Raw genomic sequence first — 18,349 nt, forward strand, 5'->3', positions numbered from 1 at the left:
AAAAGTGAAATGCCAAAATGAGCACTTCTCACTTGGAAGTAAATCAAAACAATCAGAATGGCTGAAAGAAGCACAATAACATGAGCCATAAACGAATAAGAACTAAGCAAATAAGAGAATAGGCAAAAATGAGATGCCAACAAAATGGGAGATGGCCGAACTCCGTCGGCACTTATATACGGTTGCGCTTGTGGCAGCACCATGCAGCCCGTAAGCAACACGCGCGCCTGCTATCACAATGCACTGTTAGCGCTCGCGGCGGCTTCTAGCGGTGCATATGCAAGTTGTGCAATTGCTGTTGCAGGTCAACCCTTAACCTATGATGTTACAATGTGCAGTGTAAGATATCTTCAGAACATCATAGTGATGCCACTACATGCAAACTTCCTCATAGACCACCTTTTTAAAATTGTCATTAGGCAACAAATTCTATTGTCTGTGCATATGTGCATTTTGTATTACTCTCACAGTCACTTAATTTGTCTAGATGCATTCCTTCTTATCCCAGACACACTCAGTGAATACCAATTTTATCTTGTGATTGTGATTTTTATTGGTCCCAAATTACCTTTTGTACAGATATGTACTTGTAACATAGGACAGGTCATTAGGCATACAATTTAGATAATATGAAATATAAAAGTATATAAAATAGCTTACACATTAAATATACATAGGGGCTTTCACAGTATATATATTATATATAATATGTAATATTATATTACATCGTACACAATGACTTATAATGCAGTATATTCATAATAATACACAGCACATAATGACTTATGGTCCATGATACATACAAAAAAATAATAATTTTGTGAGATATAATTAGCTTATATTATACATCAGTGGTTCCTAATTATATAGTTAATTCCTTTAACACTGATTTCTGTTGCTAGTTCTTTTTATGATGTATGATATTTATCACTCATAGGATGAACTTTTGATCACTGTTTGCTAATGTAGTCAGTTACACTATAAAATTCTCCTTGTATCAGAAACTTTTTTAGAGTTGTGGGGAATGTTTTCTCTGTTTTGAGGTCTTGTAATTCCTTTGGCATTGCTTGTATTAACTTGATGCCAGAGTATTTGGGTCCTTTTCGAAAATCTTAAGTCTATTTGGAATGCACCACAGTTGTTTTCTGTTCCTTGTGTTGTGTGTATGAACAGCCTCATTAGTCACCAGTTTTGTGTGATCACATAATGCAGTTACAATGGTCTTGAATATATACAATGATGGAAACGTTAGAATGTTTAGATCTTTGAAACAACTTTTACACCATTCTTTTTGCTTCTTTTTCAATATAATTCAAATGGCTTGCTTCTGTAATGTGAATATTCTCTTCATTCCTGTGATAGTAGAGTTCCCACATATTGTGATTCCATATTGCATGTATGGTTCAAAAAGTCCATGATAGACAGTGCACAAGAGTTCTTTGTGAGTATACTGTGCCAGTTGTTTCAATATAAATATCACTCAGCTTAGCTTACTGGAAACAGTATTTATCTGCTGTTTCCAATTTAGCTCACTGTCTATTGTAATGCCCAAATCTTAACTGAAGCTACTTCTTCCAGTCATTTTTCATCTAAGAAAACATTCATATGTTCTTCTTTTTGTTTATTTTTGAATACCATGTATATGGTTTTCTTCAGATTAATAATTAGCTCATTTTCAGAGAGCCATTGTGCTGGACACTAACTGATATCAATGCATTTTGTTCAAGTGCCTCCAAATTGTTGGAAACATTTAGCACAGTCATATCATCTGCATAAAGTATTTTGATTTCATTTTCACATGTTTGTATATTATTCACAAACAGATTGAAGAGAGCAGGTCCTATTACAGATCCTTGAGGTACACCATACTTAATGCTTCCAACTTCTGATCTGTGTAAGTTATTAATGGCTACATATTGCCTTCTGTTACTTAGATATTATGTTATCCAGTTTGCTGCATGTCCACAAATACCAGTATTCTCTAGTTTCTTCACTAGGACTGTATGATCAACTGTGTCAAATACCTTGGATAGATCAAGAAAAACTCCAGACACTACCATCTTGTTGTCCAAGGTGTGTACAGTTGATTCTGTTAATGATTCAATTGTTGTTTCCATTGATTTCCCTCGTGCAGTGCTGGAGTTAGTACATTATGTTTTTCCAAATAAGCAGTTAGTCTGTTTAGCATGAGAATTTCTGATATTTTAGAGAAGCCTGATACTAAAGATACTGGCCTGTAGTTGTTGGGGTCGTCGTGCTTTCCCTTTGTGTATACAGGTTCTCTATCTATCTATCTATCTATCTATCTATATCCGAATCCCACTCCAGCTATTGCCGGGTCTGGGTGCTGATGAGTCCTCTCCATTTGGCTTGGTCCTCCCACCACTTTTCTTCCTCCACTTGCTGCCAGGTCACACCTCTCCTTTCTATAGATATTCTCACTCCCATTTTCCACCGTGTTTTTGGGCGCCCTCTAGGTCTTTTCCCATCCATCTTTAGTTCTTCCATAATTTTGGGGAGTCTCTGCCTTTGCATCCTCTTAACATGCCCATACCATCTTAATCTCTTTCTTTCAATTTCCTCTCTCATAATTTCTTGTTTGAGGTCCTTTCTAATCTCTACATGCCTTACTCTGTCCATTCTTGTTTTTTCCTTAACTGCTCTGAGAAATTTCATTTCCCCTGCTTGCAGTCTGCTCCAGTCCCTTTCTGTCATTGTCCATGTTTCTCCACCATAGGTGACAATAGGGATGTAATAATTCTTATACATAAGGAGTTTTGCTCTTTCTGAAACTTTATTATTCCAAATCAGGTGTTTTATTGTTTGGTAGAAAATGCCTCCCTTCTGTAACCTCCTATTAATTTCATTAGTTATTCTTCCATCCCTAGATATTTCACTCCCTAAATAAGTAAAACTTTCTACCACTTTAAGGGGTTCTACTTTAACTAATTTGAGTTTATCTGGAAATACTCCTTCTTGGAATGAGCAGTTGGCAATATCCAGTAATGGTGTAATTATTTCTGCTGCCACCTGCTTGATTAGGTAGTTTAACACTTCATCATATCCAGCAGACGTTTTTGCTTTTAGCTTTTTCATAATATTTGTCAGTTCCTTTTCAGACACTAGTTTCAGGAACATTGAGTGGCTTGGCTTATCTTTCACAATACTTTGGTGAGTTCCTTGCCTATTATATCCATGCTTTAGTTTTTCTATTGCATCTGTGTAGTTATTATTGAGGATGTTGGCAATTTTTGTTGTATCTGTAATGATTTTGTTATTTACTGTCATAGTTTCTGTTTCATTTGTTTTCTGTGGGTATTTTTTCTTGCCCCTCTCAGAGTTAATTATATTCCAAGCTGCTCTCACTTTATTTGTTGATTTTTAAATAGTGTCATTAATTGATTTTGCTTTTTCTTGTCTTATCAACTGCCTATGTTTCTACTGGTGCTGCCTGTAGATTTCAGTATTTTCTCTCTGTTTCATTTTTCTTAAGGTTGCTCTATGTTCTATTATTTCCTTCGTGATCCACTGCTTATTTTCGATATTTTTTTCTTTTCTTCTTGGTTTTTGGATATGCTAAATTGAAGTAATGTGTTATGGTGTCTTGGAAAGCATTGTATTTTTTGTCTGTTCCCTGGGCTTGAGTGTGTCTGTTCACTGTTCTTTTCTTAACATCACTTTGAAGATGTTGATATTTTGTTGGTTGATAAGTCTAACATCTCTTTCTACACTTTTATCTTCCTTTTGTGAGTTCAGATTTCCATATACATCACATAGCTGCCCAAAATGATCAGAAATTCCTGTTTGTAGAACCTTTGTTGTGTGTGGATTGCTATCTATATTGGTGATAATATTGTCAATAATTGACTCAGTTTCCAAAGTCACTCTTGTTGGTTCCATAACAGTTGCTTTCATGTTGTATTGTAGTAGCAGCTCCTCAAATTTTTGCTTTCTTTGTGTCTCTCTTCCCATATCAATGTTAAAATAACCACATATTACAAAATCTTTCATTTTGTTTTTTTCTAGTGGAATGGAAATCTTTTTGAGGAAAGGATTTATTTTGCCACTTGGTGATCGGTACACACAGAATACTCTTAACTAATTGTAGACTATACCTGTGATTTCTAAATCTTTTTCTTTGCATTTTGGTAAGGTTTTGTATGTATCATTCATACTACTATCATAATTCTCTGCTGTTTGGACAAATATTGCTACACCTCCACCTCTATATTCTGGTCTGCAGAAATAGTTTACAAGAACATAATTTTTTATGGTAGGACTGCAAATTTCATTTTCTTTTAAGCCATGTTCACTTGCACACAATATGTCTGGGCATATTTCATTTGCCAGTAGTTCTACTTCTAATTTTTTATTACTCACATATTGCAGATTTTGATGTAGAATTGAGAGCTTAATTTCTTTTTGCTTACTAATAAAATTCTCAGTCTCTATCTGATTAGTATTTTCATGATTTGGTATTGGTTCTACTCCCTTTCTTAACCAATATAATTGGTGTTTCAGTTTCTCCTGTTGACAAAGGTATATTAATCAAATGCTCAAACTCATCTATACCATGACCTAACATGACTGAATTGATGATGACTCTGTGGTTCTTTAGCATTTATGCTTCAAATTAATCTATTGCTTTTTTAGTATATTGTACCTGTCTTCCAGATACCATTTTGGTTGTGATGCTAAATTTGTAATTTTGTCACCCTGATTATTGTACTATTTTGTTTCCAACTGCTTGCATATTTATGGTACTGCATAATTTTATCTCATTTAGATATAAAACATCATTCAGTCTAGGTCCATTAATCTGTATTACTGTCAGAATGCGGTCAGTTTTGTTCATCTTAAAGTGCATAATATGAGTCTTTGTGAGTGTGAGACAAACTATTTGCTGTGAATGAGATGCTGGACTGTATAGTTATCAACTTTGTCTGGTATAGATGAGTTTGAGCGTTTGATTAATATGCCTTTGTCAACAGGAACAACTGAAACACTATTTATATTGGTTAAGAAGGGGAGTAGAACCAATACCAAATCTTGTGGGACTATTTACTTCATTATCATCCATTTTGAGATTTTGAGTTTAGTATTATTCTTGTGGTGCTGTTCAGTGGCATAACCATCTGCCACCCCCCCCCCCTTCTTTTTTTTTTTTTAGAAAGGTAAGACAATAAAAGGTACCAGAATTCATCAACATTTTTTTCCTAGCTCTGTCAAGACTTTACTGTGAGGTTATTTAAGGATTTCTCTGTTGGGAATCCTCTTTGAGAAAAATGAGTCAATTCTCTTTTGAAAGTCACTTATGCTAAGTTTTAATAAGGTGGAGGGGCTCACTGATCTTCAGTTTCATAGATGAGCAACATTACTACATATTTAAAACTGTCAGGAAATATACCTTAGTCACTGACATTACAAAGGCAATTCAATTCAGGCTTTTACAAGATCTAAATATCATATTAGGAAGGCATAACAAAAGAAACTCTGCAATGTTGACCACTCACTGTGTATCCTCTGCAACATGACACGATCTGTGTCCAGTATGGCATGGAGGTCATCACACTAAACTCGAAGGAGTTCTCAGCTTTCCAGACCTTGCATTTCCTGTTTCTCATTGAAGAAGCTTCCCAATTAGCCTTGTGAAGCTGGGTGCACCCTGTTCCTTCCACCAACAAAATTTCCCTGGAAATACAAGGAATTGAATTGGAAAATCTGCTCAACTATATACACAGATTGCTAGAAAGGCACAGCAAGGATAATTACAATTTTTTAATGGCATTCTTTTTGTAAGTTGCACATCTATCAGTGGAATAGACTAAACTAGCTATACTGATCATTCTAGAGATGCATAGCAAGGAGTAAGCTTTTGGAAGTCTAATAAAAAAAAACATAATACAATTCATACAAGAATTGATTTGCTAATGGTCCACCCAGGACTGGAGAAACTGAATTTTACATTCTCTTCCGGGTTTCGGCTACCTCTCATTATGCTCTGAAATGAGAAATGTCCTGCCCACAATCCTTCTCACCACTTCCACAGTGGTATTCCACCATCCACTGAACCTACTTGTCCATCCCTACACAACCGCTGCTCCCAACCCCTTACCTCATGGCTCATACCCCTGTAATAGACCTAGATGCAAGACCTGTCCATACATCCTCCCACCACCACCTACTCCAATCCGGTCGCAAACTTCATATATCCCATCAAAGACAGGGCTACCTGTGAAACCAGTCATGTGATCTACAAGCTAAGCTGCAACCACTATGTGTGCATTCTATGTGGGCATGACAACCAAAAAGCTGTCTGTCCGCATGGATGGCCACTGGCCAAGAAACAAGTGGACCATCCTGTTGTTGAACATGCTGTCAAACATGACATCCTTAATTTCATTGATACCATATTCACTCAAATCTAAGCTGCACCTGAAAAATGAGACTCGAAATCAAGGAAAAAAAATTTCCCGAATCTAAGCCGCACCTGATGTTTGAGACTCTAAATACCAGAGGAGAGAAAAGTTTTAGACCGCACCTCCAAATCGAAACAAAGTTGGTCCATTGTAACATGGGACACACTTTAGGTCGAATGGGTGAAGATACAGTTACAGTAGTTCGGTTCGAGTCGTAATCTTTAACAGTTAAGCTTTACAAATTAGCCATTGCTATGTGTCGGGCGCTCCATCCATATATATACGGGTACCCTTACTTTTTCAGATGTTTCGTCTGGTTTGAATGGATTACTTTTTTTGCTTTGATCTGTTAAGTGCCGTTCTCTTTCTTATAGGTGTTTACGTTACTCTAAACTGAAAATGCATTATTGTACTGTGTCATGCATTGTTTGTCGCATTCTGATAATGAGTGTTTACAACCTGTCGCTGCTCGCCGCATGGCTTGCTTTTGTGCTGCTTTCTTTGATAATGATCAACAAGAACCAAGTAATAGACTGCGTATAACAGATGATGTTCTGAGAGTCCAGCAAAAATTTTTCTCTGTTTGAAAATCTCTTTAGTACATTACATTCTGCACAGAAATTAGAGTCGTCTTAGATTTAAAAATCTAGTCAGTTTCTGTGCTTCATTTCTGACTGTATCACTATTCAGCATAAGAATAATACGAATATAAACATGACATGATATGTATATTCTTCTGCATTTGCAGTTGTCTCACTCTACTTTCGTAGTTTATTAGGCAGACAGGATTTAAATGACATAGCAGCAAACACAAAAGAGTACATAGCATGATGTTTACATTCTTCTACCTTTTCTTTTAATTTATTTACTCACACACAGGTTGCCTGTGTAGCACTACATAATATTCGATGGCAGAAGTTAGTTGTGGTGGCACCTATCAACATTTTTCAGAACTTACGCTTACTTTGCACTTGATTCTAAGCCGCAGGCGGTTTTTTGCATTACAAAAACCGAAAAAAAGTGAGGCTTAGATTTGAGTAAATACGATACTTCACAGCCTGTGCCATATGGATCCTTCCCACCAACACCAGCTTTTCTGAACTGTATAGGTGGGAACTTTTCCTGTAATACATCCTACATTCCCGTAACCCTTCTCACCTCAACCTTCATTAGTCACTGTCCTCACCCATCCAGCCCCTTCCCTGTTCCCATTCCAGCACTACAAAGCCGTCACTCCACCATCACACCCAGTCTTTTTACATCTTATGGGCTGAAAGCTTTATTTGTGACAGCCTTTTTGTCAAGCCTATCTGCGACTTAGCATCTCTGGGATATGGTGAGTGGTAACTTTCCTATTCATAATACTGTTACATTCCATACCGGATTTCCCATTGTCTGATTTTTGTCAAGGATATAGAACACAGCAAAAATTTTAAACAATTAATATAAAACTTATTACATAAATGCAAAAATATACCTATTAATGGATATATAAAAAAATCTACTCACCAAGCGGCAGCAGAGGAACACACATGCAAAAAGGTTTAATTTATGCATGCTTTTGGAGCCAGCGGCTCCTTCTTCTGACAGAATAGTTGGAGGGGAAGAAAGAGGTGTGAAGGAAAAGAACTGGAGAGATTTAGGAAAAGGGGTACAGTTTGGAGAAGTCACCCAGAACCCCATGTCAGGGGATACTTACTGTCTGGCAGGTCTCCCCGGTCCGGGGTACTGGGCAACTTCTCCAAACTGTACTCCTGATGTAAAAGACGACTGTTTTGTCCACAACACACATAAAGCCAATAGAAAATAGTAGTGGGTACAATAACATCATTTGCAATCAATGAGGTACAAAAAACACAACCGGTAGCTACACTATACTCCACATTATGCTCCCCACAATAATTCATTTCTGCATGTTTGATGTCCAGGCTTATCTTCCTAGAGCTGGTACATAAACCTATGCGCAATGTTCACTAGAGAAAATGTTCAAAGCAACCACATCGCATTTGCAAACACTTCATCACTCACTGGATCATACTTTGCTGGACCCTACCTAACACACCTACACGCACCAAAGCCAAAGCGGCATGCACACAAGCTATTAGATCATGTTCATCTGCATTTTGGTGTTTATGCCATTATCAAATACAATGCTAAAAGAAATAAAAAATATGACATAATAATAATCCAACAACTTTTAGGATTGTACTTGATAAGGGCAGAATATCTAGATCGTACAGCAAATAAATGTAGTAATACACAATCAAATGGAAGTTTACTCTTTTAAAAAGTACTATTTGTTCAAGTGTCCCCACAAATAAAAATCTTGTAGACTAAGGTCCGGAGAACATGGAGGCCAGAACACAGGACCTTCACAATCAATCCACTTCCCTGGAAAACATTTTTTAAATAATTACACACATTCACTCCAAAATATGGCAGTGCATAGCTGTCACTGAAAACAAAGTGGAACATTTTCTAATGTGTCAGACAAAGTATTGCAAAGAACTGTATGATACACAGACACATTTAACTTGTCTAGCAATAGGTAAGGGCCTCCTACAAACACAGCCATAGATTTATGCCAAAGCATGCATGAAAGCCATGGGTTGTGTTCTGACCAACAATGGCTGATGTATAGGTTGAAAATTCCTTCATGAGAGAAGCTAGATTCATCAGTCCATATCACATTATTTATAAAATATTTGTTACCCTCCACTAGATGCAAAAGCCATTCACAAAACAGTACTGGCTGAATGTGGTTTCCTGGCTGCTGGTGTTCAGTTAATGTGTAATGATGTAGATGCAGTTCTTTATTGTGAAAAACTTCAACAACCAGCTTTAGAGGCATCTTGAGCTGCTTTGTAATATCACTGGTACTTCACTGAGATGATTCGTGAATGGTTTCAGGAATCGTGTCCTATGTTTGTGGAGTATGTCTAGTCTGTGGATAACCACTGTCCATCACTTGTGGACAAAGATTGCCGGTTTCCCGAAGGCATTGCTCCAGGTGAAGAAAAACATTCTTATTGGGATGGTGCCTGTGAGGGTACATTGCAGCATACATATGAGCAGCAGATGCACCCGATGCCAAAACCTATGAACGTTTTCATTGTTTGTTTACTACATCGGGAAGCCACCCTACACGAACTTGGCGGGATCAGTTATGTTTGTGCATTGTGCAGTTAGCAGATCCATGCACGCAGTTTAATGGTCCCATTGTCATATGATAGGCTATTGTCATGTAAAAAAAGGATTTTCTGCTTATAAATGATTAGAACTAGGGAACAGACATATATAAAATAAAAAAGGAACCTGGTGAGGATTCAGACCATAGCTTTGTGGTGAATGTGGGTTTGACATTCTAGCAGTCTACTCAGTGGGCTATAATGGCTGGTGTGATAGTGCTGGGTGACATAAGTTCTCCTGTACATTGTGATGTTCTCCACAATGTGACAGTGTTGCCAGCTCCTCATTTTAATACATGTGTTTTCAAAATGCACCTGATCTGATTCTGCTAGACAGACTTCTGTCTTGAATTTGGATGAGGAATCATGTGCCGACCTCCAAGCGTGGTATTTTTTCTTTCACCATGTGTACATTAATTGGTATTCTTAAGAAATCTGTCATTGGCATGTAAGCAGTTGACCATATATAAATCTTTTAGGCTCCTATTAAATATTTATTCTGCTATATAAGCAATTGTTTTTTTTTAAAAAAAGAGATAAAGTTTTCTAAGAAATACATTGACTAAGAAACAGAAATTAGTATATCCAGTAGACCTGTAGCAAAGTGATCTTGTGTCCTTGACAGAACTGCCAACAATGTGAGTCCTTGACCCCTTCCTCCCAAATCAGCTTTCTTAAAAGTTTTCTACAAAGGTTTAGCAAATTTTATAATATTTTAAGTAGGTTTAACAAAAATTATTGAAAAATAATACTTAAGTGAAATATATAGATTTTTTACTTTTACTTAATTGAAATATATAGACATAAAATATAGCATACAACAAATTAAATTAAATGTAGCCTAAATTACAGCTTGCATAAACTTTAAAAAAACTGACAGTAAAACAAAATCTAAATTTTATTTTTCATGGCAGCTGGTGTAACTTGGTTTTTATATGAATTATATTAAAGAAAAGATTTTATTAGTTCTTTATGGACAGTTAATATGGTGTAAATTACATTTTACTCTGCATTTCCTTGCTTCAAGTGAAACACATTCATTCATTATGTCATTAAAGCCAATTTTAGCAGGTGGGTCACATTCTATCAACAAGATAGTTGAATTTGACAGTCTGCTTACACCCATACTTGACCCCAAGTAGTATTTTTATTGTCTTTAATTTACTGAAACTCCATTCACAATGTGCTGCAATCAATAACATTGTTATAAATATCTTCAAAGTTATTTTGATGTTTGGATAAGCATCTCTAAACTCATATTTTTTTTAAAAAATTAAAAATATTCAAATGGATAGCTTTGTGAATGCTCTTCACCAGCTTTTTAATGTGGACCTTGGAGGCACCTATTTCATTAACTAGCTATCCTGTATCAATATCTCTCATCAGTGAAAGATAAGAACACGTATGAAGATTATGTCACCCTGTGAGTTGTATGATAAGCCCTGGATGAAGTGTTGCATTGAATACGTAAATGCAGAGCTACATGAGTCATTCTACAGATTGGAGAGATCACACATGAGTGTGACTGATGCGTCACCTCTCACACAGTTACACCACACGTGACATGATCTACATCAGAATGTTTCAAAGTAGAGGTTACTTACAATACTAATGTTCAGAAGCATTCAGTGCAACCAGAACACTGTTTGTCAAGTCCCTGTGATTTCCATTACCTTCACTGTACCCTATTCATGGTAAACATTCCTGAGAGACAGAGCTGCCAAACAACTGAAGACACAGTTGCAACAATAAATGGAAATAAGGCATCTTTGGTATACAAAGGTTAACAGTCATAACACATTTGGACTCTTCCATCGAAACACAACAAGTGTTTCTCATATCAATACAGGACAATAAAAAAATCTAAAGACTTTGCTATAGACATACTATGCATATCGGGACATCATTTGGATGTCACAGAAATTGAACAAATACATCTAGATGGATATTTTACTGCAGGTGTAACATGATGAAGAGGGATGTTGCTGTACACACAATATGTGGGAAAAGCTCCAGGCCATAGACCTCAGAAAATACCATACTGAGCAGTCATTTGAGTGCTGTACTTCAGTAATAGATTTAGACACATACAAGATAGCAGTTCTTACAGTTTATAGGTCCCCAACAGGAAATGTCTGAAACCTCATTAAACAATTAAAGAGGGTACAGACCACACTTAGCAGAAATAAATGGGAAGTGATTTTATGTGGAGATTTAAATCTATATTTCATCTCAGATAATTCTAATTGAATGCTCCTCGAGTTACTGATGTCCAGCTTTTGTTTAAACCCCATAGTAATATTTCCTATAAGAATATACAGGTATAGTGCAAAGTGCAACAGCACTTCTAAAACAAACTATTTTTAATGAAATAGATGTGACTCCAACAATAAATAGTTTATCTGACCTCGATTGTCAAATGGCACCATTAAAGCATTCCCCTCAGTCAGGTTTAATTAAGAAAGGAAAAGAAAAATTTCACTCAATTGTAAATACTGAATCAGTTACACTATGCACAGAGAATTTATGGGATGAAAAATAGAAAGAATTTTATCAAGAACAGACAATAATTAGAAAATTTAATTATTTCCTAAAAATATTCTTACAACATTATGAATCCTATTTCCTTTACAAGAAGCCAGAGAAATTTACAGTGGAAGCCAACAAAACAAGTGGCTAACATCTGGGATCATAATGTGTTCTTTAGGAAATTAAATTTATCAAATTGTAAAGGACTAACTCTAACTAAAAATTAAAAATGAACTAAAACAATATTGCAAAATTCTTCAGTATATCACCAAAAATGTAAAAATCATGTACCATGCACAAAAAATTAGAAATTACAAGAACAAGATCAGGACAATTTGGAAAATTATTAGGAATGAAACAAATAATCTAGGCAAAGGATATGACAACGAACTTCAAGATGACAGTTGCAGTGAGGCAAATAATGACACATTAAAATCATTGGATATTAAATTCAGTTAATTATTCCTAAAAGAAGATAAAAACTTACTTCAATATGCATTGAATACTCCACCACCAGACATCACTTTTGCCAGCCCACTTGTTATAAAGATCATAAAAATCATTAAGTCACTAACAAGAAATAACTATTTTGGTTATGATGGTATCTCAGTCAAAGTACTAAAGTCTTGTGCTGACCTAGTAGCACTGCCCTTCAGTCACCTTTGGAGCCAGTCAATGACTTTATGTGTATTCCCTGAAAGACTGATGAATGTGGCAGTAACATCAATATACAAAAGTGGAGACAAGCAATTGATGTCAAATTATAGACTGAACTCCTTATTGTGTTCTCACCTTTTTTTTAGCTTACAACCATCTCTCAGAGAATAACCTCTTAACAACAGCTTAGTTTGACTTCTAAAATATGGCTTTGCTACTGAGATTGCAATAGAGAACTAAACAACAAATGTTATCCTGTTAACATTTTTGTTTGATCTTGGTAATGCCTTTGTGTAGATTATAAAATTTTGCCAGGCAAACTAAAACAGTATGGCAGTAATGGACTCATATTGTACAACAGATGGTCACATTAATAATAATAATAATAATAATAATAATAATAAGAAGAAGAAGAAGAAGAAGAAGAAAAGGCCTCCGGTATGAAAAGAACAAACCACTAATAGGACTAACCCCCCCTTTTAGTGTGATTAGCTGGTTCAGGACAGAACTAATGAAGCCTCGGACAAGCACTGTCATGGTCGGGGACGACGCTTGAACCCATCCACAATGGTAACGGCACATACACAACATTTATTACCAGATACCCAGAATTAAAATTTTCAACAGAACAACGACTAGCTGATCAGATCCGTGTAATAATCAAAAATAACAGGATACCCCAGTCAGAATTAGAAAACATCAAACAACAAGAACAACAAATACTGGAACAAAATAATGTGCAATCAGAAGAAGAAGAAGAAAATACGATAATGGACTCAAACATCCCAGAGCAAACAAACAAAGAACAACACGCATCAATTAAACAATCAGAGGAAAACGAAAACTTAAGACAGCCTCCAGAACAAGCACAAATAGAACACGAAGTGACACACATGTTAGATATAGAAGAAAAATTTCAGCTGACATATATAGAATACAAAGACACAAATACAGACATTAGACACACGGAAAATGATTTAAATCCAAATAGTGGTGTTTTGCAGGATATGTTTCCTGCAACCACTCTAAAAGGAAAACAAAGACAGAGGATGAGATGGTCAGATGAAATTAACCGACACCTCATATTCTGTTATTACCAAGCAACAAACTTAGGAACCAACACAACTGGATACAGATCACAAGTATACACGAGAATACAAAGACACAAATACAGACATTAGACCATTCTTGCATAGACCACCAAATAACCCACAAGTCGAAACAACAATAACAACTATCAACACAATCATACACAACAAAATAAATGAAAATACAACTATGGAAGAGTTACAACTACTGGTTTAGATAGGAGCACTCACTATACTAAATATACACACTAGGCATATATCAGAACCAACCAACACACAGAAGAAACCCACAAAACCAGTGTGGCAACACAGGCTACAGATCAGAATAGAAAAACTGAGAAAAGGCATCAGACAGCTAACACAATTTATAAGAAATGAAATATCAGACAAAAAACGAAAAAGGTTAGGTAAAATCTCACAACAAGTAGCGATAGAGCAATTAGATGAAAAGAAGCAGAAATTACAAGCATTGGCCAAACGACTTAGAAGCTACAAAAAAAGTGAAAATAGAAGGAAACAAAACCAAACATTCAACACAAACCAAAAGAAATTTTACCAGACAATAGATAACACACACATTAAAATAGACAATCCACCAAGCATAACAGACATGGAACACTTCTGGAGCAACATATGGTCAAAACCGGTACAACATAACAGGCATGCACGGTGGATACAAGCAGAAACAGACACATACAAGATGATACCACAAATGCCTGAAGTGATAATTTTGCAACATGAAGTCACCCGAGCAATTAATTCTACTCACAATTGGAAAGCCCCTGGAAAAGATAAAATAGCAAATTTCTGGCTAAAGAAGTTCACCTCAACACATTCACATCTAACTAAATTATTTAACACACAAACAAACACACAAAATTCTAGCTTTTGCAACCAATGGTTGCCTCGTCAGGAAAGAGGGAAGGAGAGGGAAAGACGAAAGGATTTGGGTTTTAAGGGAGAGGGTAAGGAGTCATTCCAATCCCGGGAGCGGAAAGACTTATCTTAGGGGGAAAAAAGGACGGCTATACACTCACACACACACACACACACACACACACACACACACACACACACACACACACACACACACACACATATCCATCCACACATATTCAGACACAAGCAGACATATACAGAGGCAAAGAGTTTGGGCAGAGATGTCAGTCGAGGCGGAAGTGCAGAGGCAAAGATATTGTTGAATGACAGGTGAGGTATGAGTGGCGGCAACTTGAAATTAGTGGAGATTGAGGCCTGGAGGATAACGGGAAGAGAGGATATATTGAAGAGCAAGTTCCCATCTCTGGAGTTTGGATAGGTTGAGATCCATCCTTCATGAAATCCTCCCCACTCCACCAAGAGTGTCTTTCCGCCGTCCGCCTAACCTTCGTAACCTCTTAGTTCATCCCTATGAAATCCCCAAACCACCTTCCCTACCCTCTGGCTCCTACCCTTGTAACCGCCCCCAGTGTAAAACCTGTCCCATGCACCCTCCCACCACCACCTACTCCAGTCCTGTAACCCGGACGGTGTACACGATCAAAGGCAGAGCCATGTGTGAAAGCACCCACGTGATCTACCAACTGACCTGCCTGCACTGTGACGCATTCTATGTGGGAACGACCAGCAACAAATTGTCCATTCGCATGAATTGACACAGGCAGACAGTGTTTGTTGGTAATGAGGATCACCCTGTGGCTAAACATGCCTTGGTGCACGGCCAGCACATCTTGGCACAGTGTTACACCGTCCGGGTTATCTGGATACTTCCCACTAACACCAACCCATCCGAACTCCAGAGATGGGAACTTGCTCTTCAATATAACCTCTCTTCCCGTTATCCTCCAGGCCTCAATCTCCGCTAATTTCAAGTTGCCGCCACTCATACCTCACCTGTCATTCAACGATATCTTTGCCTCTGCACTTCCGCATCGACTGACATCTCTGCCCAAACTCTTTGCCTCTGTATATGTCTGTATATGTGTGGATGGATATGTGTGTGTGTGCGAGTGTATACCTGTCCTTTTTTCCCCCTAAGGTAAGTCTTTCCACTCCCGGGATTGGAATGACTCCTTACCCTCTCCCTTAAAACCCAAATCCTTTCGTCTTTCCCTCTCCTTCCCTCTTTCCTGATGAGGCAACCGTTGGTTGCGAAAGCTAGAATTTTGTGTGTATGTTTGTGTTTGTTTGTGTGTCTATCAACGTGCCAGCACTTTCGTTTGGTAAGTCACATAATCTTTGTTTTTAGATATATTTTTTCCCCACGTGGAATGTTTCCCTCTATTATATTAAATTATTTAACAGTTACATTGCAGACCCATACACATTCCCTGATACACTTACACATGGAATAACATATCTGAAACCTAAAGATCAAGCAGACACAGCAAACCCAGCTAAATATCGCCCCATAACATGCCTACCAACAATATACAAAATATTAACTTCAGTAATTACACAGAAATTAATGACACATACAACACAGAACAAAATTATAAATAAAGAACAAAAAGGCTGTTGCAAAGGAGCACGAGGATGTAAAGAGCAACTGATAATAGATGCAGGGGTGACATATCAAGCCAAACCTCAACAAAGGTCGCTACACTATGCATACATTGATTACCAAAGGGCTTTTTAATAGGGTACCCCACTCATAGTTACTACAAATATTGGAAATATACAAAGTAGATCCTAAATTGACACAGTTCCTAAACATAGTAATGAAAAATTGGAAAACCACACTCAATATCCAAACAAATTCAAATAATATCACATCACAGCCAATACAGATTAAGTGTGGAATATACCAAGGAGACTCATTAAGTTCTTTCTGGTTCTGCCTTGCTCTGAACCCACTATCCAACATGCTAAATAATACAAATTATGGATACAATATTACTGGAACATACCAACACGAAATCACACATTTGCTATACATGGATTATCTAAAATACTGGCAGCAACAAATCAACAACTCAACCAATTACTAACGATAACAGAAGTATTCAGCGATGATATAAATATCGCTTTTGGAAAAACAAATGTAAGAAAAATAGCATAGTCAAGGGAAAACACACTAAACAAGAAGATTACATATTGGATAACCACAGCGACTGCATAGAAGCGATGGGAAAACAGATGCCTATAAATATCTAGGATACAGGCAAAAAATAGGAATAGATAATACAAATATTAAAGAAGAATTAAAAGAAAAATATAGACAAAGGCTAACAAAAATACTGAAAACAAAATTGACAGCAAGAAACAAGACAAAAGCTATAAATACTTATGCTATACCAATATTGGCCTACTCATTTGGAGTAGTGAAATGGAGTAACACAGACCTAGAAGCACTCAATACACTTACACAATCACAATGCCACAAATATAGAATACATCACATACATACAGCAACAGAAAGATTCACATTAAGCAGAAAGGAAGGAGGAAGGGGATTTATTGACATAAAAAACCTACATTATGGACAGGTACACAATTTAAGAAAATTCTTTATAGAACGAGCAGAAACTAGCAAAATACACAAAGCAATCACTCATATAAATACATCAGCTACACCACTGCAATTTCATAACCACTTCTACAACCCTTTAGATCACATAACATCAGCAGATACAAAGAAAGTAAATTGGAAAAAGAAAACACTACATGGCAAGCACCCGTATCATCTAACACAGCCACACATCGATCAAGATGCATCCAACACATGGGTAAGAAAAGGCAATATATACAGTGAGACAGAAGGATTCATGATTGCAATACAGGATCAAACAATAAACACCAGATATTACAGCAAGCATATTATTAAAGATCCCAATACCACAACAGATAAATGCAAACTTTGCAAACAACAAATAGAAACAGTAGATCACATCACAAGCGGATGTACAATACTAGCAAACACAGAATACCCCAGAAGACATGACAATGTAGCAAAAATAATACATCAACAACTTGTCATACAACATAAACTAATAAAACAACATGTTCCCACATACAAGTATGCACCACAAAATGTACTGGAGAATGATGAATACAAATTATACTGGAACAGAACCATTATAACAGATAAAACAACACCACATAACAACCCTGACATCATACTCACCAATAAAAAGAAGAAATTAACACAACTAATCGAAATATCCATACCAAATACAACAAATATACAGAAGAAAACAGGAGAAAAAATTGAAAAATACATCCAACTGGTTGAGGAAGTCAAGGACATGCGGCATCAGGATAAAGTTGACATTTTACCAATTATACTATCAACTACAGGAGTCATACCACACAATATCTACCAGTACATCAACGCAATACAGCTACATGCAAATGTATATATACAATTACAGAAATCTGTAATTATTGATACATGTTAAATTACCCGAAAGTTCCTAAATGCAATGTAACATATACCGTACAGTTAAAAGAAAGTCACGCTTGATCA

This window comes from Schistocerca cancellata, chromosome 3, assembly GCF_023864275.1.
Source record: "Schistocerca cancellata isolate TAMUIC-IGC-003103 chromosome 3, iqSchCanc2.1, whole genome shotgun sequence".
NCBI lineage: Eukaryota > Metazoa > Arthropoda > Insecta > Orthoptera > Acrididae > Schistocerca > Schistocerca cancellata.